Source organism: Neolamprologus brichardi, unplaced genomic scaffold (genome assembly GCF_056152115.1).
Source record: "Neolamprologus brichardi isolate AB-2024 unplaced genomic scaffold, ASM5615211v1 NODE_ptg000031l+_length_7269946_cov_1, whole genome shotgun sequence".
NCBI lineage: Eukaryota > Metazoa > Chordata > Actinopteri > Cichliformes > Cichlidae > Neolamprologus > Neolamprologus brichardi.
In genome coordinates, this window is record NW_028270136.1 from 6687602 (window position 1) to 6712049 (window position 24448).

The 24448-nt window shown below is 37.7% G+C and overlaps 1 pseudogene; it reads right to left on the reverse strand.

Annotated features, from left to right (window-relative positions):
• Positions 1–17346: 17346 nt before the first annotated feature.
• Positions 17347–18210, reverse strand: LOC148094746 (uncharacterized; annotated as a pseudogene).
• Between the last annotated feature and the right edge of the window lie 6238 nt (positions 18211–24448).

Consider the following 24448-nt stretch of genomic DNA (forward strand, 5'->3'; position numbering starts at 1 on the left):
TAGTTTAACTGTACTACTGCATATTCAACTTTCTACTTGTAATTTCCAGCAAAAAGACTGGATGTGAGAGAGTTTAACGACAGGAGAGAAGGAGCAGTGAGAGCAGAGACCTCTCAGAATTCTGTTACAGATAGATGAAGTACTGGTAACTTCAATTCCAAAAAATGGGATCAGTCAAAACTTGATTCCAGTCAAAACTTGATTCCAGTCAAAACTTGATTTTTGGTAAATTAGATAGAGCTCTTGGGATAGAGTGATGCAAGATAGAATGGCTTGTCAAAATAGATAGAGTGGGGAGAGTGATAGGACAGACTGAATTGTTTGTTAATGATAGAGGGAGAGGGTTTTCTGCAGCAGGTCACCTGTAAGACACAAAGAGACTGGAATTAGGCATATTTCCAAAAAGCTTGCCTTTACCATATTCGTCGGACTATAAGGCGAACTTACAACCTGTCATTTGCTCAAAAATTGACAGTGTGCCTTACGTATTGATTCTGGTTGTGCCTACTGACCTCGAACTGGATTTATGTGGTACACAGGGCTCAAAGTTCTGTCAAAATGTCTTAGTACAACTTTGGTAAGCTACAAAGCTGCAGCGCTTGATGGAGTGTCAGAACATCACAGCTACCATAGTCAGGAGACTCATGGAGTAATATGTACTGTGCTTCATCATAATATTATGGTGTGTGTGTATAAGGACCTGGCACCTGTTAAAAGACATGCTTACAAAGCAGATTTCAATCTGATCAAACCATCAAGAATTTGATGGATTTGCGGAAGAGAGATAAATTGAATGAGTGAGTGTATTGTTTTGTATTTTATATGTTACAACTGGACAATATTGAGAGTTATTGTGAATGAGTTAAAGTTTGACTTATCTGTTTTGTTTGGGTTCATTCACCTTATAGTCTGAAAAATACAGTACATATAGGGCTTTACACACAGAAGACTTGTACAGTACATTATTGGACTGAACTGAATAAAAATGGTTTAAAAAATGGTGGTGGAACTGTTGTAAGGACATTTTTGAATTCTATTCACACAATAAAAACAAACAGAACAAAATTAAACCACAATGGGAGCTGCAAATAGTTTTTGACATCTAAAATGAAGATAACACTGTATATATTGTTTTTTACCTTTATGCTTTGTGTGAACAACTAAGGTGTGTTGCTTATGAAATCCTTGAAGTGCTACAGAGAAAATTACATTTTATTTATGCAATTAACACATTTTGAACTCTTAAAGAAATATAACCAAAGGAAAGACACTCAGCTGAACTAAAATGATCCATGTAGCAAACAAAAACTGTTATATCGCCTTAGGGCTTTTGGAGCCTTGACCTGACTTTTAAAAAATAATTGGCAAAAAAGCACTATGCTGCTAAAAAATGAAAAATAGATATTTGTTAAATTCTGCTTAAATATATATTTTACCTGGTTAATGTGTGTGGCCGCCTTTACGTCTGTGCTCTCTATGCTGTTGTGTTGGTATGTGTTGGGCTGTGAGCTGAAAAGCTACAGCCGGCTGTATGCGTACGGCAACCGTGTGTGAAAAGCGGTCAATAAAGAGATGCTGCTTGTTCATGCAAACATTGTCGGGTCTGCCGTGATATGTTTACAATGGGACTTTTGGTCCTGAACCTCTGCGCACAGTGTCTACAAATCGGGGCTTTCATCTTTACACAGGACTGTAAGCTGTCATCTGTCAGGTGTGAGTGGTGTTTGTTATTAACATAGTTCATGGTGGAGAACAGCTGCTGACATAATGTGGTGGACCAAAATTCCCCCTAGTGATGTATCAATGTATCTCATTACTAGTTACTGTAAATACTTCATTGTAGTTGCTATCAGGGCTTCCACAACTGGGTATTAGAGAGCAACATGTTTTTACGTTAGACCAGGTTGTTCTGGTTTGCAAATGAAATCATCACTTTAAAACTGCTTTTTGTATTTATCCAGGTTATCCTTGTTACATCATTTGTAACATTTAAATGTGTCAAAAAGCATAAATAAAATAAATCTGCAAAGAAGAAAGATTTTCAGATTTGTACCTCAGACAAAACCTTTACTTACCAGACTTGAGACATTCAGGTCAGCAGTCTAGAGAAAGGAAACAAGACATCAGATCACTGTGTAATGATTCAGACTGTTGAGCCTCTTCACACACAATCCAATTTACTGTGACATAAATTAACTAGTAAAATCCTCAATTTCTTCAAGCTTTCATGAACTTACTGTAGTCTAAAGAGGGCAAAAATGAATTTTAAGTTCTCAGATGGCTATAGCGTGTGTATTAAAAACATTCATTACTACAGAAGTGCAAAGAATAGGCACCAATATATGTTGGCACAAATGCAGGATATACCAAATATTTCCTACACAAAAGCTTTGTGGCTCCAACATTTTGTATGTCAAGTCAGTGCTAATAAAATGTGAAAAACATTTCATTTCAGATTGAGCACATTGGATAAAAAGTAATTATTTAAATCAGAAGCAACAGAAAATGTCATCATGTTTCAGTTAATCTGGCCTGAATATGTAAATCCTAAAATACATGTTAGTATTCACATGTTACAGCAACAACAACAGAGGTGCACCATGTTTTGTAATTAAAATGCAAATTTGTTAAATTTTACACTAAAAACTCCTTCTATTGTACCTGTTGCTAAAAATATTTATTTATTTTGCAATATATTCCTTTTTGGCAACATTTCTATGTAATTTTAAAACACATTACATTCACCAAATAATTAATAAACTAATTAAACACACTGGCTTTAATATGCCAAATATCCAATCACAACTCTGCTTCTTCTAGTTTTTCATTATTAAACCGACTCAGTCAAGATACTTCCATAGTGTTATGACTTTAATGTAATATAAGCAGATTATGAGAGACAATATAAATCAGTAGCTGTGATGCTTGTAAATGTTTGAGCTACCACTGATAGTGACTCACCTAAAACACTTTAATAGTTTTGTCTGCTACTTAAATCCACAAGCATAAGGACAGCACGAACAACTGTATAAAGACATCTGACATTTATGTTTGGACATGATAAGACAAGCCATAATAATCAGACATAAATGGTCTATTAAACTTCAGGGACATTTTCAGTGAGAGTCAGAGGTCCTGTGTGGGGGCTTTGCTGCTACAGATTATAAATCCTGACAATGTGCTTTTGCCCATGAGTGAATGGAAACATCACAAAAAGTCAAACTATTGTATGTGACTTGCTAGACATGTTACACAACGGCAATGTCATATTGTTTCAGCTGCAATCACTATTTACTTACCAGCAAAGGCAAAACCAAAGATCTATTTCACTCTGTGCAACAAAAGACAAAAATACAGAATGAGACCACTCAAATCAGCATCAGAGTCAATACTGCATCACTCACTGTAGTCAAAAAGATTCAGTTAACTTCTTTGTTTACCATAGCTGGAATAAAAACTACTCCTTTCCCCTTTTTTCTGCACCATATTAAAGATTGCCATCTTCATTTAGGTAATGTGTGGTTCCATCCATTTGCAATAAGACACATAAGCTTCATGTAAAGCTCTAATAGCTTGGTGCTATTATATAACACAGTAGATATAATAAGTAATGATTTGCTACACCTAGCACTGCACAATTCATCAATTGGTGACATCACAATTTCAAAGTATGCAACAATCATAAATGAAAGCTTTCATGATATATGTGTAGGCTGCATTTAAATTGTAGATCCTAAAAATTGTACTTCCTAAAAATGTTATCAACTACATACAGTATCATTTAGTGTCATTTAATATGCTGATGTTTTAGAATAAATATCTACATACCATATTAATAATATTAATGGCCCACTGCTGCATTTTATTTGTTTGAAAATGACCTATTTCTTATTTCATTATTTCTCCACAAGGTAAGAAGTCAAACAGAGCTGCAGATTTAGGTTTTATTTCAAAGTGGGCCTGCACAAACAGTTTGTTAAACAGTTCTTAAAAATTAAAAAGTCTCCTTCTTATTAAAAGATCTTAATATTCTTGTATTAACTATGTGTTTTCTCCTCTCTCCCTCTTCCAATTAACCAGCGAAACAGACACACACGTGACTTTCCCTCCCGGTGTTTATCAGAGGCGGTAAAATGGCTACTTTGATCTTGCCGACAGCTGTCCTTTCATGCAGCAGCTCCTTGAACCTGCCGTTAATCAATGTTTCTAAGATGGTGGCTCCTTACATTACCTTACAACCTAAAGAATGAAGATGTTTTAACCAACCGATTTGTGAAAGGGAGAACTAACTGCCGCTTTCCTAACACACTCAGAAACACTAACACAACAAATGAAGCTAAAAAACAACAACAGAATAACTGTAGTAAACAGTCAAATGAACCATATTCATTTCACACTGGGCCTATAGGAACGCTAGGCATTAGCATTGGGTTGTTAGGGTTAGCTTCTCGAAAACTCCTTTTAAATATTAAAATGACAGCTTTTCGCTAAAAAAAAAAAAAAAGCAGCCATTGTGTTACTTTAACATGAGTTATACTTCGACTGGCTTCATAAGTCACGAACAACAATAACTTGGTAAATCACTCAAATGGCTTACAGACATTTCATTTAAGAGAAGAGAAGCAGGTCTTACCGGCAGCTGATGTTAACAGAGTGGGAGGGGACGCAGGCGTGAGCCAGACACGTGAAAGAAGAGGCATTCAAGGGTAGTAGGAAATTCTAGTATTACACAAAATGGGCATTGTAAACGTCAAAAATGTATGTAATTTGAAATATTATCATGCAAAATGTTTTGACACCGAAAAAAAAAACTATCAGAAGTTGAAGTCTATACATTAAATAAATATTCTAAACTAATAAGAACGGTCTTCTCCTGAACACCATCACCAAGGAGCATGTGATGGAGTTCACCAGACCTAGGGTGCCAGTGGTGAAGTAGGCAATCTTAGTGTTCTATGGCACCCCTTACACACACAGACAGAGACGCAAGCTTTCTGCAATGTATTTCTGGTAATACCATGATTTGGCACAAGTACTCTGATTTGGAAGAAATACTATGATTTAGCAAAAATGCTGCAATATTGCAGAAATACTGTGATTTAGCAAAAATTTTACAACATAGCAGAAATGCTATGATTAGCAAAAAATACTATCCTTTGGCACAAATACTATGATTTGGCAGAAATACTATGCCTTAGTAGTAATACTAAACCAGAACAAATATACTATGATTTAGCAGACATAATATGTTTTTGCACAAATACTATGATTTGGTATAAAAACTATAATTTGGCACATATACTATAATCAGCACATATACTATAACATAACAGAAATATTATGATTTGGCAGAAATACTATGTTTCTGCAAAAATACTATGATTTTGTATAAATACTGTGATTTGGCACATATACTATATTCAGCACATATACTATAACATAACAGAAAATCTATGACTTAGTAGTAATACTATAAAATAACAGAAATATTATCATTTGGCACAAATACTATGATTTGGCACAAATACTGTTTTTCAGCAGAAATACTATGACTGGGTACAAATACTATGATTTAGAAGAAATACTATGACTCCGTACAAATATGATGCTTTGGCACAAATACTATGTTTATGCAAAAATACTATGATTTGGCAGAAATACTAAGTTTTTACATAAATACTGTCTTTTAGCAGATCTTTCTGCTATAAGACAGTATTTCTGCTTTTTAGCAGAAATAACTATATTTCTGCAAAAATGATGTGTGAATGCCTTGCAGTGGAATCTGAAAACAGCAGAAGAAGGAGAACTATATGTTGAAAACACTGTGTAGAAGCTGAACTCTTCGCTGAAAACTTCTGTATTTGAAATGGTACACTGAACAGTGTCACTAAAGCAGAGTGCATGCAAGCAGAGCAGAAGTGTGCTAACAGCCACAAGTAGGATTCAAACTTGCACCAACAGATCTCAAAGTAGCTGCTCATCTCACTGGGCCATAGCAGTTCTTGTCTCAAAAGAGATATGACGAGAGAAAAAAATATGAAGGGAGCCGAAAAAGATGAATTGTTGTGAAAAGAGGTGAAGAAGCAGAACCGTATGTTAAAAACAGTTGAAAAGACTGAAATTGTGCTGAAAAGAGATGAAAAAGCTGAAATTCTTCTGAATGAGCAGAAGAGACTGAAATTTTTCAGCTACTCATTGAGCCAAACTGGTTCTCACATAACTGAAAAAAGGTGAAAAAGCTGAAAATTCTGATAAAAACAGCAGAAGAGGCTGACATTTGTGCTGATAAGAGGATAAAACGCTAAGCTTTCTGCTGAAAAGAGACAGAACAACCTGGTTCTGCTCAATTTCAGTCCACCAATCAGAGGTACTGCTTCTGTCTGCTTCATCAGGCTGTGTACTTGTATGTATTTCTGCCATGGAGCGTTAACAAGAATCTGAGGTCCATATTAGAAAAGCTGCCAAAAACATAAAACGTTGCAGAATTGTAATAAATTATCAATATGAATTACAGGTCTGTGATAGTGTATCAATTTGTAGTGGAAAAAAATGTTGAACAAGGTGGAATCGAACCCACGAACTTTGGTCTGAAGATGCGTTTCATTACCAATCGCGCCACTGGCAAAGAGAGCGGGGGCCTGGAAAACAGGTTGATGAGCAGTCAGAATTAGATCGCGGTGAGAGGCGAAAAACGCCATTTTTTGGAGTTACAAAACGTCGTGTAACTCATAAAATAGGTGGGATAGAAGCATAATTCTTGCACTGGGTGAATCAGCGGGCCTTGGTGAACTTTGACTGCAATTTACATAGCTCTTTGTACCTCCGTCGCGGAGATATGACGAGAGAAGAAACGGCTTCATTTTCGGAGTTTGAAAACTGAGAGGAGGACAGATTTCCACCCCTCAAACAAACGTAATTTATGGCTCAACGGTAAGATGACTGTAAAAACTGCTTCGACCGTGAGTGTCAGCAGTGTCTGAAGATGAATTGGCACAAGCCTCATGTCTTAACTTTGCTTCGTTAAGGAGATATGACGATTTGAAAATGCCTTCAGTTTCAGTATTTCAGCTCTGAGTTTCACAACCTCCCCATAGACTTTGAATGGGGAGTTTTTAGACTTCGTGTCACTTCGAGGCAAATTGTGAAAAAACCGTAACTCGCACGATAATTATAGTGACACTGTCTTAAAGCCAGCAAAAATACCTACGTTTTGATGTATAATTTGTGGAGGATCAGTGGAAATTGAGTGAGTAGCAAGAAGTTGTTCAGACATGAAGAGAAAATTCAGAACGCACCAGTGCTCACTCTGAGTTAATTGCATAGCAACCATAGCAACGCATGTATTTTCTGAAAAATCACAAATCTGCAACTGAAAACTTAAAGAGGCATTAAATGAAAACGGTAACAGATATGAAAAAGCTGAATCACACAGGAATAGCCCAATCATTTGAGAACGTTTTAAAGTTTGAATGAAGTTTCTACGTGAAAGTATGAGCATGTAGTTAAGTTTCAAAAACAAGCAAGTTTTAGCAGAATTGTGGAAGTTTCCCATTCATTTCAATGGGACAAATTAAAGGAAAAAAGTGTAATATTTTAAAAAGTATAATAGTAATAAACAGCAAAAGTCATAGCCGGAAAGAGCAGAAAGAGCAGAACAGTTTAGAGTTTGAACTGAGAAAATCGGCTGAAAACTGAGGGAGTAGTTAAGGGCCAAAAAACGTACGGAAGCAACTAGAATAATAAAGAACTAGAAAAACTAGAAAAATTTGCATTTCCTGCGAAAATGCTGTGTGGATGCCTTAACGCTGAAGATGTCTGCTGAAAAAAGGTGAAAAAGTTGAAGAAAAAAAAAAAAAAGATCACCCTGAGGAGGATTAGAACCTGGCCCTTCTGGTGTCAAGGCGACTACTAATCTCACTGAGCCAAACTCATTCTCACAAAGAAGAGGTGGAGAGAGTGACAATTCTGATGAAATGAGAAGAAGCTGCTGAGAAATGTGCTGATAAGAGGTGAAAAGGCTGAAAACTTTGCAGAAAAGAGGTGAATCAGAAGAATTTCTGCTGAAAAGAGATAAAGAAGCAGAAAGTTGCGCTGAAAAGAGATGAATCAGCAGAATTCCTGCTCAAAAGAGTTTTTTCTGAAAACAGCTGAGATTTGTGCTGATAAGAGGTGAAAAGGCTGAAAATTTTGCTGAAAAGAGTTGAATGAGCAGAATTGCTGCAGAAAAGATAGAAAGAAGTAGAAAATTGCGCTGAAAAGAGGTGGATGAGCATAATTTCTGCTGAAAACAGCTTAAAAAGCTGGGATTTGTGCTGAAAAGTGGTGAAAAAATTTAAAATTCTGCTGAAAAGAGTTCAATCAGCAGAATTTCTGCTAAAAAGAGTTCAATCAGCAGAATTCTGCTGAAAAGAGGTTTTTGCTGAAAACACCTGAAAAAGCTAGGATTTGTGCTGAAAAGTAGTGAAAAAATTTAAAATTCTGCTGAAAAGAGTTCAATCAGCAGAATTTCTGCTGAAAAGAGTTCAATTAGCAGAATTCTACTGAAAAGAGGTTTTTGCTGAAAACAGTTGAAAAAGCTGGGATTTGTGCTGAAAAGTAGTGAAAAAATTTAAAATTCTGCTGAAAAGAGTTCAATCAGCAGAATTTCTGCTGAAAAGACTTCAATCAGCAGAATTCTGCTGAAAAGAGGTTTTTGCTGAAAACAGCTGAGATTTGTGCTGATAAGAGGTGAAAAGGCTGAAAATTTTGCTGAAAAGAGTTGAATGAGCAGAATTTGTGCAGAAAAGATGGAAAGAAGCAGAAAATTGCGCTGAAAAGAGGTGAATGAGCAGAATTTCTGCAGAAAAGATGGAAAGAAGCAGAAAATTGCGCTGAAAAGAGGTGAATGAGCAGAATTTCTGCTGAAAAAAGGTGAAAAGGCTGAATATCTTGCAGAAGAGGTGAATAAGCAGAATTTGGGGTGAAAAGAGGTAAAAATTCTGCTGAAAAGAGGTGAATGAGCAGATTTCTGCTGAAAAGAGGTTTTTGCTGAAAACAGCTGAAAAAGCTGGGATTTGTGCTGAAAAGTGGTGAAAAAATTTAAAATTCTGCTGAAAAGAGTTCAATCAGCAGAATTTCTACTGAAAAGAGTTAAAAAAGTTTAACTGTTAACTGAAAGAAATTTTGTCATAAGCGGGATTTGAACCCGGGCCTCCCAGTCTGAGAACGGATGCTCATCTCACTGAGCTAAAACACAGGTCAACCTGGCAAGGAAAATCAGTGAGGCCACTGATAATGTGGCAGAAAAGGGCAAAAAATATTGCAAAAAAAATTCAATATCTCAAAAAGTATAGAAGTTATGAGCACCAAAAGTCATAGCCGGCATTAGCAGAAAGAGCAGAATTTTTTAAGATTTGAACGGTGCAAATAGCACAAAAACTGAGGGAGTAGTTAGGCGCCAAAAAGTGTACGGAAGCAACCAGAATAATAAAGTAGGATAATAAAGAATAAAGAGAAACAGGAACTCAATGGTGTGGATGCCCTTTCAGGCATCCACACAATAAAGTAGGATAATAAAGAATAAAGAGAAACAGGAACTCAATGGTGTGGATGCCTTTGAGGGCATCCACACAATTTGCATTTCCTGCGAAAATGCTGTGTGGATGCCTTAACGCTTAAGATGTCTGCTGAAAAAAGCTGAAAAAGTTGAAAAGTTGCAAAAAGTTGTATGGTTGTGAAGAAACTTAAAATTCTGCTGAAAACAGGTGAAGAAGCAGAAAATTTTGTTGAAAAGTGGTGAAAAGCAAAAAATTATACTAAAAAGGGAAAAGACGAAGAAATTTTTGATGAAAAGTGGGGAAAAAAAAAAAAGTTGCCCTTAGCAGGATTTGAACCTGGCTCTTCTGGTCTCAGTGCGGCTACTCAACTCACTGAGCCAAACTCATTGTCACAAAGAAGAGGTGGAGAGACTAACAATTGTGATGAAATGAGAAGAAGCTGCTGAGAATTGTGCTGATAAGAGGTGAAAAGGCTGAAAACTTTGCAGAAAAGAGGTGAATCAGAAGAATTTCTGCTCAAAAGAGTTTTTTCTGAAAACAGCTGAGATTTGTGCTGAAAAGAGGTGAAAAATCTGCTGAAAAAAGCTGAATGAGCAGAATTCTGCTAAAAAGAGGTTTTTGCTGAAAACAGCTGAAAAAGCTTGGATTTGTGCTGATAAGAGGTGAAAAGTTTGAAAACTTTACAGAAAACAGGTGAATCAGAAGAATTTCTGCTGAAAAAAGGTAAAGAAGAAGAAAGTTGCGCTGAAAAGCGGTGAATCAGAAGAATTTCTGCTCAAAAGAGATGAATCAGCAGAATTTGTGCTCAAAAGAGTTTTTTCTGAAAACAGCTGAGATTTGTGCTGATAAGAGGTGAAAAGGCTGAAAATTGTGCTGAAAAGAGGTGAATGAGCAGAATTTCTGCAGAAAAGATGGAAAGAAGCAGAAAATTGCGCTGAAAAGAGGTGAATGAGCAGAATTTCTGCTGAAAAGAGGTGAATGAGCAGAATTTCTGCTGAAAAGAGGTGAATGAACAGAATTCTGCTGACAAGAGGTTTTTGCTGAAAACAGCTGAAAAAGCTGGGATTTGTGCTGAAAACTGGTGAAAAAATTTAAAATTCTGCTGAAAAGAGTTGAATGAGCAGAATTTCTGCAGAAAAGATGGAAAGAAGCAGAAAATTGCGCTGAAAAGAGGTGAATGAGCAGAATTTCTGCTGAAAAGAGGTGAATGAGCAGAATTCTGCTGACAAGAGGTTTTTGCTGAAAACAGCTGAAAAAGCTGGGATTTGTGCTGAAAACTGGTGAAAAAATTTAAAATTCTGCTGAAAAGAGTTCAATCAGCAAAATTTCTGCTGAAAAGAGTTCAATCAGCAGATTTCTGCTGAAAAGAGTTCAATCAGCAGAATTTCTGCTGAAAAGACTTCAATCAGCAGAATTCTTCTGAAAAGAGGTTTTTGCTGAAAACAGCTGAAAAAGCTGGGATTTGTGCTGAAAAGTGGTGAAAAAATTTAAAATTCTGCTGAAAAGAGTTCAATCAGCAAAATTTCTGCTGAAAAGAGTTCAATCAGCAGAATTTCTGCTGAAAAGACTTCAATCAGCAGAATTCTGCTGAAAAGAGGTTTTTGCTGAAAACAGCTGAAAAAGCTGGGATTTGTGCTGAAAAGTGGTTAAATTTCTGAAAATTCTGCTGAAAAGAGTTGAATGAGCAGAATTTCTGCTGAAAAGAGGTTGAAAACAGCTGAAAAAGCTGGGATTTGTGCGTAAAAGTGGTGAAAAAATTTAAAATTCTGCTGAAAAGAGTTGAATCAGCAGAATTTCCGCTGAAAAGAGTTCAATCAGCAGAATTTCTGCTGAAAAGAGTTAAAAAAGTTTAACTGTTAACTGAAAGAAATGTTGCCATAAGCGGGATTTGAACCCGGGCCTCCCAGTCTGAGAACGGATGCTCATCTCACTGAGCTAAAACACAGGTCAACCCCGCAAGGAAAATCAGTGAGGCCACTGATAATATGGCAGAAAAGGGCAAAAAATATTGCAAAAAAAATTCAATATCTCAAAAAGTATAGAAGTTATGAGCACCAAAAGTCATAGCCGGCATTAGCAGAAAGAGCAGAATGTTTTAAGATTTGAACGGTGCAAATAGCACAAAAACTGAGGGAGTAGTTAGGCGCCAAAAAGTGTACGGAAGCAACCAGAATAATAAAGTAGGATAATAAAGAATAAAGAGAAACAGGAACTCAATGGTGTGGATGCCTTTGAGGGCATCCACACAACTAGAAAAACTTGCATTTCCTGCGAAAATGCTGTGTGGATGCCTTAACGCTGAAGATGTCTGGTGAAAAAAGCTGAAAAAGTTGAAATGTGGTGAGGACGTGAAAAGCCTGAAAACTTTGCAGAAAAGAGGTGAATAAGCAGAATTTGTGCTGAAAAGAGGTGAAAATTCTGCTGAAAAGAGTTCAATCAGAAGAATTTCTGCTGAAAAGAGTTCAATCGGCAGAATTCTGCTGAAAAGAGGTTTTTGCTGAAAACAGCTGAAAAAGCTGGGATTTGTGCTGAAAAGTAGTGAAAAAGTTTAGAATTCTGCTGAAAAGAGTTCAATCAGCAGAATTTCTGCTGAAAAGAGTTCAATCAGCAGAATTCTGCTGAAAAGAGGTTTTTGCTGAAAACAGCTGAAAAAGCTGGGATTTGTGCTGAAAAGTGGTGAAAAAATTTAAAATTCTGCTGAAAAGAGTTCAATCAGCAGAATTTCTGCTGAAAAGACTTCAATCAGCAGAATTCTGCTGAAAAGAGGTTTTTGCTGAAAACAGCTGAGATTTGTGCTGATAAGAGGTGAAAAGGCTGAAAATTTTGCTGAAAAGTGTTGAATGAGCAGAATTTCTGCAGAAAAGATGGAAAGAAGTAGAAAATTGCACTGAAAAGAGATGAATGAGCAGAATTTCTGCAGAAAAGAGGGAAAGAAGCAGAAAATTGCGCTGAAAAGAGGTGAATGAGCATAATTTCTGCTGAAAAAAGGTGAAAAGGCTGAATATCTTGCAGAAGAGGTGAATAAGCAGAATTTGGGGTGAAAAGAGGTAAAAATTCTGCTGAAAAGAGGTGAATGAGCAGACTTCTGCTGAAAAGAGGTTTTTTTCTGAAAACAGCTGAAAAAGCTGGGATTTGTGCTGAAAAGTGGTGAAAAAATTTAAAATTCTGCTGAAAAGAGTTCAATCAGCAGAATTTCTACTGAAAAGAGTTAAAAAAGTTTAACTGTTAACTGAAAGAAATTTTGTCATAAGCGGGATTTGAACCCGGGCCTCCCAGTCTGAGAACGGATGCTCATCTCACTGAGCTAAAACACAGGTCAACCTGGCAAGGAAAATCAGTGAGGCCACTGATAATGTGGCAGAAAAGGGCAAAAAATATTGCAAAAAAAATTCAATATCTCAAAAAGTATAGAAGTTATGAGCACCAAAAGTCATAGCCGGCATTAGAAGAAAGAGCAGAATTTTTAAAGATTTGAACGGTGCAAATAGCACAAAAACTGAAGGAGTAGTTAAGGTCCAAAAAGTGTACGGAAGCAACTAGAAGAATAACTAGAAAAATTTGCATTTCCTGCGAAAATGCTGTGTGGATGCCTTAACGCTGAAGATGTCTCCTTAGAAAAGCTGAAAAAGTTGAAAAGTTGCAAAAAGTTGCATGGCGGTGAAGAAACGTAAAATTCTGCTGAAAATAGGTGAAGAAGCAGAAAATTTTGTTGAAAAGTGGTGAAAAGCAAAAAATTCTACTGAAAGGGGTAAAGACGGAGAAATTTTTGCTGAAAAGTGGTGAAAAAAAAAAAAAAAAAAGTTGCCCTGAGCAGGATTCGAACCTGGCCCTTCTAGTCTCAAAGCGGCTATTCATCTCACTGCGCCAAAGTCATTCTCACAACGAAGAGGTGGAGACACTGACAATTTTGCTGAAATGAGCAGAAGTGGCTAAGATTTGCTGATAAGAGGTGAAAAGGCTGAAAATTTTGTTGAAAAGAGTTGAATGAGCAGAATTTCTACAGAAAAGATGGAAAGAAGCAGAAAATTGTGCTAAAAGAGTTGAATGAGCAGAATTCTGCTGACAAGAGGTTTTTGCTGAAAACAGCTGAAAACGCTGGGATTTGTGCTGAAAGGTGGTGAAAAAATTTAAAATTCTGCAGAAAAGAGTTCAATCAGCAGAATTTCTGCTGAAAAGAGGTTTTTGCTGAAAACAGCTGAAAAAGCTGGGATTTGTGCTGAAAAGTGGTGAAAAAGTTTACAATTCTGCTGAAAAGAATTCAATCAGCAGAATTTCTGCTGAAAAGAGTTCAATCAGCAGAATTCTGCTGAAAATAGGTTTCTGCTGAAAACAGCTGAAAAAGCTGGGATTTGTGCTGAAAATGGTGAAAAAAATTAAAATTCTGCAGAAAAGAGTTCAATCAGCAGAATTTCTGCTGAAAAGAATTCAATCAGCAGAATTTCTGCTGAAAAGAGTTCAATACGCAGAATTTCTGCTGAAAAGAGTTCAATCAGCAGAATTCTGCTGAAAAGAGGTTTTTGCTGAAAACAGTTGAAAAAGCTGGGATTTGTGCTGAAAAGTGGTGAAAAAATTTAAAATTCTGCTGAAAAGAGTTCAATCAGCAGAATTTCTGCTGAAAACAGTTCAATCAGCAGAATTTCTGCTGAAAAGAGTTAAAAAAGTTTAACTGTTAACTGAAAGAAATTTTGCCATAAGCGGGATTTGAACCCGGGCCTCCCAGTCTGAGAACGGATGCTCATCTCACTGAGCTAAAACACAGGTCAACCCGGCAAGGAAAATCAGTGAGGCCACTGATAATGTGGCAGAAAAGGGCAAAAAATATTGCAAAACAAATTCAATATCTCAAAAAGTATAGAAGTTATGAGCACCAAAAGTCATAGCAGGAAAGAGCAGAAAGAGCAGAATTTTTTAAGATTTGAACGGTGAAAATAGCATGAAAACTGAGGGAGTAGTTAAGGTCCAAAAAACGGAAAAAACGGAAGCAACTTGAAGAATAATAATAAAGAATAAAGAGAAACAGGAACTCAATAGTGTGGATGCCTTTGAGGGCATCCACACAATAATAAAGAAGAAAGAGAAACAGGAACTCAATAGTGTGGATGCCTTTGAGGGCATCCACACAATTTGCATTTCCTGCGAAAATGCAGTGTGGATGCTTTAAAGCTGAAGCTGTCTGCAAAAAGTAGCTGAAAAAGCAGAAAAGTTGCAGAAATTGTAAAAACTTTGCAGAAGCAAAGGAACTTTGCTAAAAAGTAATAACTTAGCAGAACTGCAATATCTTAGAGGAAACATAATACTTGGCAGAAATACAATAGCATAGCAGAACTTGGCAGAAATATTGTAACTTAGCAGAAACATGATAACTTCTCAAATATACAAGAATTTAGGAGAAATAGTATAAGATAACAGAAAGAATATATTTAGCCAAAAATACTTAAACATTACAGAAACACTATGATTTAGAAAAATAGTACAACATAGCAGAAATACTGTGATTTACCAGAGACACTATGATGAACTATGAATATTGTAATTTTAAATTAATACTATGTTTCAGCACAAATACTCTGGTTTAGCACAAATATTATAACATAGCAGAAATACAATTATATAGCAGAAATTCTATATTTAGAAAGAAAAATATAATATAGTAGAAATAGTATGATTTAGCAGAAATACTGTAATCAGCACATATACTGTAACATGACACAAATTCCTCCACTAAGTAGTAATACTATAACATAAAACAAAGGTTATGATTTGGCACAAAAACCATGATTTGGCAAAAAAGCTGCTAAAATCACAAAAGTTTGCAGAATTATAATAAATGATCAATATTAAAAACTGGTCTGTGACTGTGTATTAATTTATAAGAAAAAAAACATGTTGACCAAGGTTGAATCGAACCAACGACCTTTGGCTTGCAGACCCGTGTCATTACCAACTGCACCACTGGGAAAGAGAGCAAGCCCCTGGAAAACAGGGTGATGAGCAGTCAGAATTAGATCACGGTGAGAGGCGAAATACGCGGTTTTTTGGAGTTACAAAACGTTGTGTAACTCAAAAACTAGGTGAAATAGAAGCATAATTCTTATACTGGGTGAATCAGCGGACTTTGGTGTACTTTGACTGCGATTTTCATTGCTCTTTGTACAACCGTCGCTGAGATATGACGAGAGAAGAAACGGAAGACCTCAGATATGATTGGCTGTCTGGGAAGCCGTGCAGGCTCCGATTTGTAAATTTGAATGTCTCAGTCCTCACAGAGGATTGGCTGCCTGGGGACCTGGCAGTAATATATAGAAATAGTATGATTAAGCATAAATACTACATTTAGTAGAAATACTATGTTTTAGCACAAATACTATAAAAAGCAGAAATACTATAATTTAGCAGAAATACTATATTAAGCAGAAATACTATAATTTTGCAGAAATACTATAATTTAGCAGAAATACTATACTAAGCAGAAATACTATATTAAGTAGAAATACTACAAAAAGCAGAAATACTATAAAAAGCAGAAATACTATAAAAAGCAGAAATACTGTACTATGATTTGGTAGAAAAACTATAATTAATCAGAAATACTATATTAAGCACAAATCCTATAAAAAGCAGAAATACAATATTAAGCACAAATCCTATAAAGAGCAGAAATACAATATTAAGCACAAATACTATAAAAAGCAGAAATACTATATTAACCACAAATCCTATTAAAAGCAGAAATACTATATTAAGCTCAAATACTATAAAAAGCAGAACTACTATAATTTAGCAGAAATACTATATTAAGCACAAATCCTATAAAAAGCTGAAATATTATAAAAAGCAGAAATACTATGATTTAGCAGAAATACTATGATTGAGCAGAAGTACTAAGATGTAGTAAAAGTACTTTGATTTAACAGAAATACAATTATGGAGGAGTAATACTTTAAAATGGGAGAAATATTGATACACACACACATACACAGAGCCTAAAGGGAACAGTATTTGTGCCATGGAGTGTTAACAAGAATGTGAGGTCCATATTAGAAAAGCTGGTAAAATCATAAAAAAGTTTGCAGAATTGTAATAAATGATGAATATGAATTACTGGGTTGTGTTAGTGTATTAATTTGTAGGGAAAAAAACATGTTGACCAATGTGGGATTGAACCCACGACCTTTTGGTTAAAGACCCGTGTCATTACCAACTGCGCCACTGGGAAAGAGAGCGGGCGCCTGGAAGACAGGGTCATGAGCAGTCAGAATTAGATCGCGGTGAGAGGCGCGCTGAGATATGACGAGAGAAGAAACGGCAGACCTCAGATATGATTGGCTGGCTGGGAAGCCGTGCAGGCCGTGGTATGTAAATTTCAGGGCTAAGTGTCTCAGTCCTCACAGAGGATTGGCTGCCTGGGGACCTGGCAGTAATATATAGAAATAGTATGATTAAGCAGAAATACTATAAAAAGCAGAAATACTATAATTTTACAGAAATACTATAATTTAGCACAAATACTATATTGTCACGGGGGTGTGGGGAAGGAGGACCCAGGCGCAGTGCTCTGTGTATAAACAGTGCGTTTATTTACAGTGTGTGGAAATAACAACAAATTCCCGTGCTTTCCCCAGACTCCCGTGTTGTGTCTTCTCCCACTGTTTGTGCTCTCCGCTCCCGTGTCTCAGCACTCCCCGTGCTGGCTGCTGTCTGGCACTCCACCCCTCTCCTCTGGACACAATAGAAGCAGCCGTCAGGACACATACAATCGCGGGCATACACACACACTAACCAAGCACAACTGGATGACTGACGTGGAGTCTCACGCAATGATCCCGCGTCGGTGGGAGCTCCAAGACTCTCTTAAGTAGCCAGAACCAAAACAAGCAAAAACAACAAACAACAAACCCTCCCAGGTCACAGTCCCAAAGTCAGACCGCGCATCCCGCAGCGGCGCATCCCGCTCGCCGATCTCCCCCGGCTGCGGCGCGGGCTCCTCCCGCTCGCCGAGGTCCCCCGGCTAGGGCGCGGGCTCCACTCGCTCGCCGAGCTCCGGCGCGGGCTCCACCTGCTCGCCGAGCAGCGGCGCTGGCTTCTCCTGCTCGCCGAGCAGCGGCGCGGGCTCCTTTGGCAGCGGCGCTGGCTTCTCCTGCTCGCCGGGCAGCGGCGCTGGCTCCACCAGCTCGCTGAGCTCCTCCGGCAGCAGCGCTGGCTCCACCGGCTCGCTGAGCTCCTCCGGCAGCGGCGCTGGCTCCACCGGCTCGCCGAGCAACTGCTCGGGCAGTGCGAGCTCCACCGGCTCGCCGAGCTCCTGCTCGGGCAGTGCGAGCTCCTCCGGCTCGCCAAGCTCCTGCTCGGGCAGGGCAGGTCCGGGTGGTGACGTAGCAGCCGGTGAAGAAGATGGCAGAAGGGTGACTGCAGGCGGATGAGATGACGGCGGTGCCACAGCTGCAGATGTTGAAGCAGCGAGTGGTGTGGAGACCTCTGACCGAGGTGATGTTACCTGCGCTGTCGGCTCGTCCACTGCAGACACAAAACCAGATGGGGAGGGAAATGGAAAATTGTCCGTACTACTCACCACAGCCGACTCTTGAGAAGTTCGTGGATTAGGCTGCGGTGAGGAAAGCCGGTGGAGCGAACGTCGTTTCCGTGTAGACGTCAGGGCCGGCATCTCAGGCTGTGAATCCACCAGCGGTCCGGGCCGGTGAGCAGCCTGAGGAGGAGAGTGGAGGTGGAGGGTGGAAAGCAGGAAGTCCAGGACAACTGGATTGAGGGAGTCCACCAGCCAGGGGAATTTAACAAGCTTCTCCACATATGTACAAGCATAGAGCAAAAGGGGAAGCAACACCAAAAATACATAAGATATAACTAGTCCATAACTGCTCATGGATCCTGGGTTGCTCAGACGAAGAACCCTGACATATATTAAGCACAAATCCTATAAAAAGCAGAAATACTATAATTTAGCAGAAATACTACATTAAGCACAAATACTATATTAAGCACAAATACTATAAAAAGCAGAAATACTATAAAAAGCAGAAATATTATAATTTAGCAGAAATACTATAATTTAGCAGAAATACTATAATTTAGCAGAAATACTATATTAAGCACAAATACTATATTAAGCACAAATCCTATAAAAAGCAGAAATACTATAATTTAGCAGAAATACTATATTAAGCACAAATCCTATAAAAAGCAGAAATACTATAATTTAGCAGAAATACTATTAAAAGCAGAAATACTATAAAAAGCAGAAATACTATAATTTAGCAGAAATATTATATTAAGCACAAATACTATAAAAAGCAGAAATACTATAATTTACCAGAAATACTATATTAAGTAAAAATCCTATAAAAAGCAGAAATCCTATAAAAAGCAGAAATACTATAAAAAGCAGAAATATTATAATTTAGCAGAAATACTATAATTTAGCAGAAATACTATAATTTAGCAGAAATACTATATTAAGCACAAATACTATATTAAGCACAAATCCTATAAAAAGCAGAAATACTATAATTTAGCAGAAATACTATTAAAAGCAGAAATACTATAAAAAGCAGAAATACTATAATTTAGCAGAAATATTATATTAAGCACAAATACTATAAAAAGCAGAAATACTATAATTTACCAGAAATACTATATTAAGTAAAAATCCTATAAAAAGCAGAAATCCTATAAAAAGCAGAAATCCTATAAAAAGCAGAAATACTATTAAAAACAGAAATACTATAATTTAGCAGAAATACTATTAAAAGCAGAAATCCTATAAAAATCAGAAATACTATAATTTAGCAGAAATATTATATTAAGCACAAATACTATAAAAAGCAGAAATACTATAATTTAGCAGAAATACTATATTAAGTAAAAATCCTATAAAAAGCAGGAATCCTATAAAAAGCAGAAATACTATAAAAAGCAGAAATACTATTAAAAACAGAAATACTATATTAAGCAGAAATACTACAAAAAGCAGAAATACTACAAAAAGCAGAAATACTATAAAAAGCAGAAATACTATTAAAAACAGAAATACTATATTAAGCAGAAATACTACAAAAATCAGAAATACTATAAAAAGCAAGAATACTTTCATTTAGCAGAAATATTATAAAAAGCAGAAATACAATCATTTAGAAATACTATAACACACACACACACACAGAAAGAGAGAGAAGCAAGTTTTTAGGTCAGTCAAGCAGCCTGGGAGCTGCTAAATTTGAATCCACCAATCAGAGAGGCTGTGTACTTTTTCCCGCCAAAACAGGTGCAGCCGTTTTTACACACGCAGCAGAGAGGCAGGATTTTTGCAGTCTATTTCTCATAGTGAGGACTAAACTCAAACAAATGACCATAATTTCCTAACCGTAGGGGCTAGAACGGTCATTCTTACACCGTTTTGTTCAGAAGAGATGGGGGAATCTTCAAGTGTTGACAATTTATCATTAAAATATGAATTATTAAAGATATTTGACTTGTAATGCACCATAACTGAGTAGAGGCGAAGCGAAAACTGCCTTGACCTGCCCTCAAACAACGCTTTGTAACTCTAGATCTATTTGGAGTATCAATATCATTCTTTCACCGTAAGAGACAGCAGGCTTTGGTGAACAGTCATGGAAATTTTCAGGTCTCTGTGGAAATCCAAAAAAAAGATATGACGAGAGAAAAAAGTGGTTCATTTCCAGAGTTTGAAACCTGAAGAAATCTGAGCGAAGGAAGAATTTCCTACCCTCAAACAAGTCTAACTCATCTCAGAACAGTAATAGGTGAGAAAAAAATTCTTGAATTGTGAGCGTCAGGAATGTCTGAAGATATACTGGGACAAGCCTCATGTTTTAACTTCGCTTCGTTGGGGAGATATGACGATTCGAATATGCCTCTCATTACAGAAATCAAGCGGTGATTTTGAAGAAACTCTCCATTGACTTTCTATGGAGAGTTTTGAGACTTTGTGTTGGTCTGAGGAGATTTGCTAAAATCCTATAAATCCCACAACAATGATAGTGACATTTTCTGAAAGCCAGCAAAAATACCTACGTTTTGATGTATAATTTGTGGAAGTTGAGTGAAAATTGAGCAAGTAGCAAGAAGTTGTTTGGACATGAAGAGAAGACTGCGAAACCTTCAGTGTCTCACTTAGAACCAAGTGCATAGCAACCATAACAACGCATGTATTTTGTGAAAAATCACAATTTTGCAACTCAAAACTTTAAGAGGGATAAAAATAAAATGGTAAAAGATTTGAAAAAGCTGATTTATACCTGAATAGCCCAATAATTTGAGAACATTTTAAAGTTTGAATGGTCATTCTAAGTGAAAATATGAGGAAGTAGTTAAGTTTCAAAAACAAGCAAGTTTTAGCAGAATTGCGGAAGTTTCCCATTCATTTCAATGGGACAAATTAAAGGAAAAAAGCTTAATATTTTAAAAAGTATAATAGTGAAAAATACCAAAAGATATAGCCGGAAAGAGCAAAAATAGCAGAATAGTTGAAAATTTGAATGGTGAAAATAGCACAAAAATTGTGGAAGTAGTTAAGTGCCAAAAAGTGTACGGAAGCAACTAGAATAAAGTATAAAGAATAAAGAGAAACAGGAAAACAATAGTGTGGATGCCTTAAAGCATCCACACAATAAAGAGAAACAGGAACTCAATAGTGTGGATGCCCTATGAGGGCATCCACACAACTAGAAAGCCAAAATTTCAGAAGAAATTTTAAGTGTGCCTATGCCGCTGCAAATCAGTGTCGTTTGCCATTCAAACGGCTACAGAGAGCAAAACTCAGCAGAGCAGCCATTCTCCACCATGAACTATGGTAAAAACAAACACCGCTCGCGCCTCACAGATGACAGCTTACAGTTTTGTGTAAAGATGAGGTGACTTCGTACAGCCCCGATTTGCAGACGCTGTGCACAGAGGTTCATGAGCAGAAGTCCCATTGTACCACGGCAGACCCGACAATGTTTGCATGAACACGCTTTGTAGCATTACTTTATTGACCACTTTTCACACATGGTTGCTGTACCCACACAGCTGGCTGTAGCTTTTCATCTCACAGCCCGACACACACCAAAAAAAACACCCGAGAGAGCACAGACTTTACGCCTCAGAGGCGTGATTGCAGATGCCGCTAAGGTGGGTCCACCTCTCCTGCAGCGGCACTGCAGACCACGCCCCGCCAAACACATCAAACACGTAAAATAAATATTTATCCACTTTTGCATTCACTTGTTGTTATTTTTACACAGTGTTCTGAATGATTAACAATGGTCTACAGCCAATCTTGTGTATTATTATACAAACTTTGGTTGTAAGATTCAGATAACCATTTAATAAAAGCTAAATATTTTATATGAGAGTAAGAAAGAAAAGTATTTCTTTGTGCCCCCCTTTCCCTGTTAATGCCCTACCTGGCCCCCTGGCAAAAGCTTTGCTAGATCCGCCCCTGCACAGTTACCAGCTGTCAGCTACGTAGAAAAGGATCCTGGTGTTATTTGTCTCTCAGAAACAGTTCATAACTTCAATTCATTCATGTCACCTAAAAGGTAAACCTGTTTCTCCATCACCAGTTCAGCTCTGATGATTCAGTAAGGACATCTCCTGGTTTGGACCAGCCCTTTCTTTCAGCTGTGGCTCCAGCAAACATCAGCTGATACTAGAAATTAAAATCAAAGGAATTCTAACAACAGCTGATCAACCTTAAACGTGCTGCTGTTGTTTAGCGCGATAAACAAACAAGAGAGAAAAGCAGACCATTGATCAGTTTCATGACTGAAGTTTCAACAAGCGAGAGAATGACAGGAGAGGCTGTCATAAAGTTCAACATCAGTAACTTAGCGCGCACACAGCTGTATAGAAACTCCATCATGCTACAAATAAACTACACCTAAACTCGGTTTATATCTGACCCAAATAGAGTGCAGTTCATAACTTCTTACCTGAAATTCAGTTCACCTCACGCTCCGACCGGCAGCCGCCTGCTTCTCCTGCCTTCGGTTTCCCTTATCCATGACTGAGCTCCGCGTTAGCCACCACCGGTTGATCGGCGGCCACCTCGCCGCCTCGTATGCCTCTTTCCCCGCATGCCCTTTCTGTCATACACCGATGGCTAGCTGCCCTTTGTTGTAGCTCCGCGTTAGCCACCACCAAACAACTGTTATTTTTTCCACATCGACATGCATCTGGACAACCACCTTTCACTGTTTATACCGTTACTAAAATGAATAAATGAATCATCGGCCCATATAAACGAAAAATAAGTCCAGCCGAGACACAGACTATTTATGAGCGATCGGGGGTGAAACGAGTGTAAGCCGCCTCACTGCAAGCCAAGACCGGATCCTTTTGAGCAAAGCGGCGCTAGCCGTCAAGCCGCGCTAGCTAGCTAGCCGACTAGCCGCGCTAGCTGGCTAGCAGCAACATCGTGAGAAAACTGTTGCTAATATGTGACTTCTTGATAAAACGAGCAGATATTTGAAGTTTAAGTCCAGCTGAGAAAGAGTCTCTTGGTGAGCGATCGGGTGGTGAAACGAGTGTCAGCCACCTCACTGTAAGCCAAGTCCGGGTGCTTTTTAGCGAAGAGACGCTAGCCGCGCTAGCTACTTAGCCGCGCTAGCAGCAACATCGTAAGTTGCTAATATGGGATGTTTTGACAAAACGAGCAGATATTTGACGTTTACACACCTACATTCTCACCTGAAAATATCTTAAAAGTTTATTTTGTGACCTAGAAAAAGTAATAAAAGCAATATATTAAACGAAGTGGTGGCCGCCATTGTTTCATTCGGTAAAGGGCGTGCTATGAATTGTGGGATATGGAGTGTTCCACCAAGCATACACCCTTGAGGTTACCGTAACTATTCAATGGTTCGCGCAACCTTAAAAATTCAAATGGTTCCTGAAAGCAGCGACGCTGTTCGCGCCGTTGACATTGTCGTCATTACGGTAATCCAAATACGGGTAGACAGGCCGTACTACCCCGACATACCACTAGAGAGAGCCAACACACCACAAATGAAGTTTGAAATCTGTTTCTATGGGGCCAAAAGTTGAATCTTTCTCATGGGCCTAGAAATGGGCCAAAATTTGCACTAAAATCTAAATATTTAAAAAACTATAAAAGTCATAAACACCAAAAGTCATAGCATACTAGTCCAGACTCAGCCGCACAAAATGATATATGATATGTAACCCTTGTCTAAAAACTGTGTGACACATAAGCGCGGGAAAATTTTCACTAAAATATTAATATTTAAAAAACGATTAAAGTCATAAACACCAAAAGTCATAGCACACCATTCCAGATCCAGCCGCACAAAATGATATAACATATGTGAACCTTGTCTCAAAACTACGGGGTGAGTTACGCTGCAAAATTTTAGGCGGAAAAAGGAAAATAATAATAATAATAATAATAATAAGAATAAGAATAATAAATCCGACGAATAGTAATAAGTGTGCCTCTTGGCATAGGCACACTTAACTAGAAAAATTTGCACGCTGAAGACGTCTGCTGAAAAAAGCTGAAAAGAGTTGAAAGTGGAAAAAACATTGCCCTAAGCAGGATTTGAACCTGATCCTTCTGGTCTCAAGGCAGCCACTCATCTCAGTGAGCCAAACTCATTCTCACAAAGAAGAGGTGGAGAGACTGACAATTCTGATGAAATGAGAAGAAGCTGCGGAGAATTGAGCTGATAAGAGGTGAAAAGGCTGAAAATTTTGCTGAAAAGAGTTGAATGAGCAGAATTTCTGCTGAAAAGAGTTCAATCAGCAGAATTCTGCTGAAAAGAGGTTTTTGCTGAAAACAGCTGAAAAAGCTGGGATTCGTGCTTAAAAGTAGTGAAAAAATTTAAAATTCTGCTGAAAAGAGTTCAATCAGCACAATTTCTGCTGAAAAGAGTTAA